At 50.9% G+C, this 4,030-nt stretch overlaps 1 protein-coding gene across 1 annotated transcript in view; it reads left to right on the top strand.

The window, feature by feature from the left end:
• SLC6A7 (solute carrier family 6 (neurotransmitter transporter), member 7) overlaps positions 1-4,030 on the top strand; it is an 18,394-nt gene that overhangs the window by 6,727 nt on the left and 7,637 nt on the right. The gene's annotated exons all lie outside the window — the stretch shown is intronic.

Here is a 4,030-nt window from a genome sequence, read left to right as displayed (position 1 = left end):
CTGGGGACTGCCTGGTCTCGGGGTGGGGGGTGTCAGGAGTTTGACCCTGTGCCGGGGTGAGTTGCAGGGAGCTGGGCAGTGATTTTCCCACCTGCAGCTGGGGTTGCCTCCTCCTCCACAGGATTTAAAGTGGTCTAGCTGGTGCTGGACCCTGAACTCCTCTGGTGCCCTTGGGCAGCTGGCAGAGGTAGAAACCCTTTCTATATCCTGCTGGAAACCCTTTTTAAACTCAGCTTTCAGGCTTTCCTGGTCTAGGCTCCCCTCCACTGCTGCTTTGTTCTCACCAGGCTCTCTAGGTCCCTATATCCCCCCACGCTGGAGACCGATCCCCTTCCCATGCCTGTGCTGCATGGGCACAGGGTCGATCAGGGTGACAAAGGCTGGCAGTGACAGCTCCCTTGGGGGGACACGCTGACCTAGGGCTGTGAGACCCCTCTGTCAAACTGTGCCCACTAGCTGCAGGGCAGGGCGACTCCAACCTGTGCCAGCCTTCAGATGAATGAAAACCTCAGGAGAGTTTCATCCCTGCCAGGAAATCCCTAGGATATTGGGATATGACGTAAAAAAGCCAGCAGGGGCCTGATGGTCCTGGCAGCCTCAGGGCTGCCTACCTTTCTTGGCTGTTGGTTGGACACATCGTCTGGCTCTTCCCTTTTCTCCTTTTTCTTACAAATTTCTTTTTCAGATGACTTTTTGACTGCAAGATCCATTAAAAGTTTTCTTTGTCCATTCCAAAGACTTTCTGAAATGCTTGAACTTCTCTGCTGCTGGCGATCCTGTTTAACATTTATTCAGGAATCCACTTAGTCCCTCAGCACTCAGCTGGAATGTAAAGCAGATGTCTCCAGAGTTTTTTTCCCCATTCCCAGTGTTGCTCAGGGTCCTGCTGTCCTTCATTACCCAAAAATGCTCTTAGTGAGCTCCAGATGGAGAACCAACACCTGGCGCTTTGGCACCACCATGTCCTATTGCTGGCATCAGGCTTGCCCGGAGCCGGTCGTGGCTGATGGAGGAGTTTGCACAGCCCTGGCTGCAGCACCCACCCAGGACCCCAACAGCCTCCTCTACCTCTCATTATGATCTATTTCTCATTTGTAAGCCAGGAGTTTTTAAGCCTTCTCACCAGAGAAGTTTTAGACATATGGAAATTCTTCTTTAACAGGTTCTAAGGATTTTGGGTTGGCTTTTGCATAACAGTATTTCCAGAAAAACCGAGGGGATGTTTTTTTTATTTGGTTCATTATTTGCTTTGGGGGTTACTTGGTAGAAAGAGGCTAAAGCTCACAGAGGCCGGTGGTGGGAGCCAGGATTTGGGCTGCTCCTCCCCATCCCCGTCCAGGCTGCTGAGCAGCATCCTCCTGCCTGAGCCACTGCCCTGCTACAAACTGCCTCAAATCTTCCCCGGGGATTTTCAGATGAAAGAAAGTAAGAATCTGTGGCTGTGCATGCTCCCTGAGCTCTGGACATCACTGTAATGAGTTTGCTTCAGCCTCAGCAAACTCCAGCCACCAAACCCCCGCACCCCGTGCTGGCTCCAGCATCACTTGCTCCCTCTCCTGGCATGTGCTGGGGGAAACCGGGGTAAGCACAGTGCTTCAGGGGGCTCTTCCACACCACAGAGATCCTTTATTTACTTCACTTCCTGAGCAATGTTACGTTTGAATTAATTTTTAGGCTGTTTTCTTTCTTTTTTTTTTCCTCTAAGAGATTAACAAGCAATTCAGACTAATTTGAAGTGACTCACACTTTACAGACACACTGTGCTTTCACACGGCTCAGATCCGCAGGGGAGAAATCTGGCATCGGGTGGCATTTCTCCCAGGCAAAGGCTATGGTCTACGCACAAAACACTGACAAAATAACCCCACAATGCCAGCTTGAATGGAGACAAAGTGGGAGGATAAAATAACTTTAATCTTCCTGGCTTTTCTTGGATACAGCTTTTTGCACTGGTTCAAGTAAATTTGGTTTACAGAAAATAATTAGCGTAGGGCAATTTCCTTATGGAATCCAGTTCTTATCTTGGCAGAGACTAAAGTGCTTTTTCTTCTCGGTGACCTTTGCTTTGCTGACTTCTTCGGGAGCATCTTCTGGGGAATAATGGAAAGTGATGTTGTGTTGAAAGAGGAGGTGGTTGCCAAGGGAGCTGTTGGGTATAACCGCGAGACGGGAGCCCAGTTTGAAAGACAGCAGTTGATGATGGAAAGCACTAGAGCAATATCGTAGCACTAGAGCACTTCAGCTGCTGCTGAAAAAGAAAATTCCTGTTATGACAAAGGCTGAAAAGGAGCACTAATGCTCAGAAAAGGGGCTGAAACTGAGCCAGTTTGTGAGGTTTCCAGCAGCCTGAAGCAGACAGGTGTGCATTGTATTTGGGATAAAGATGGGCTGGAATCCTTAAATACTACATTTTGGAATTCATTTTAAGTCAGACAAATAGGCTAGGTTTTCTGTGATTCCTACGGAAAAGCTATGATTTGGGGCATTTGGGGGCATCACAGTCATGGAGTAGCCTCCATATGTGACCTCTGAAAAGGGACTGAGATGGGGACTGGGACATGTACAGTTTTGAAAAGGTCCTGCCGGTTCCTTTCTTTTTGCTGCTTCTGTGCTTATTTCCATGCTACTTCCAATGGGTGGGTGGGGGCACCTCCGTTTAACCAGGTCACGTAGCTCCACCGATGCCCTCTTGCAGCTGTTTGGGATTCAGGAAGAGGTGCAGAAATTAGACAAGAGGATTTAATGATCTCCCACCTTCCCTGTTTGCTATTTTTTGATGTGAGGCAAACCTGGAAAGCAAGAGCTCCCCAGGCAGTATGAGGGACTAGGAAGTAATCCAAGGGAGAAAGACTAAACCGGAACGACCCCATAGCTCCTCTCCCCACCCAGCAGGGACTTCTGTGAACACAGGTTTTAGCCACTAAGCTTTGGGGAGGAATGTTGCAGAGCAGTCTGCCCATCACCTGCAAACACCGATTCCTGCAGGTCATGCCCACTGTGTGCGCTGGGTTAATTAGCAGGCACAGCCACGTTGTGGAGAAGTCACTAAGCTGGAGAGCTGTGTTAAACATCTGCGGGAGGGCTGCAAGGTAGCAACGGTTTTATAGCAACGGTATTGTATTTGGGTCACATTTTGGCTTTTCAGCCTGTATTTCTGAAGCTTTTTCTTCTGGCTCTTCCCTTGTGATGGTGGCATCAAGCGGGGTTGGGATTTTGATGGCGGGTTTTGGTGTAACGCCTTTGCTCAGGCTGTGCATTTCAGGCTGGGAAGAGTTTGCCCGAGCTCGTTCCATCCCTCAAGAGGTTTGCACATGGGGTAAGAACAGGTTCTTTGGTGGCTTCTGGCAGCAAGCACCATGTGTGCAGCACCGTGGCTGGAGGAGCAGGGTGCACCCTCAGAAAGGTGGGAGCCTGCAGCCATCAGCCACCGGCTCCTTGTCTCCATGGGAACCAGCAGCAAGAGCATGCTGTGGTCTGGCCAGAGAGGAAAAGGAGGAGGAGAGGAGCTGCCTGCCACCTTCCCCAGGGACTGCACCAGGGCAGGGCTGGGCTCTGCTCACCAGCCAGCTCTGCTCTCCCAGGGGATGGAGGTCTGCTGTGGGCTCTGAGCACACTGGTGCAAGGGGACTTCTTCTGGCTGATCCCTCCAAACCCAGGCCCCCCTCCCATAGGCTTCTTCCCTATGGTCTTGCCAGGGAATATCAGCGATGGGATCTCACCTGGCAGCTGCTAGCTGAGGCTTTCAGCTTTGGTGAGTGCAGGTGGGATGGGAGAGATGCCTTCCCCTCTCTCCCAAGGTCAGGAGGCTGGGGAAGTTGAGATAGATCAAAAATCTCAGTGCAGATCTGATGTAAACACACACACACAAACACCAGGGAGCCTTCCCAGTGCATCACCAAAATCTAAACGTATTGCAGAACTCACACCTCCCTCTTGCAGAGCTGAGGCAGTGGGGAAGGAAGGGAACGGGTTAATCCCCTGCCTGCTGAAGAGCTGCCTGTGCCTCCCAGAGCCTCCATGATCGGGGCAA

The sequence above is a fragment of the Apaloderma vittatum genome, unplaced genomic scaffold, assembly GCF_000703405.1.
Source record: "Apaloderma vittatum isolate BGI_N311 unplaced genomic scaffold, ASM70340v1 scaffold29186, whole genome shotgun sequence".
NCBI lineage: Eukaryota > Metazoa > Chordata > Aves > Trogoniformes > Trogonidae > Apaloderma > Apaloderma vittatum.
The sequence above is the reverse complement of the archived record's forward strand: the minus strand, read 5'-3'. Positions and strand labels throughout refer to the sequence as shown.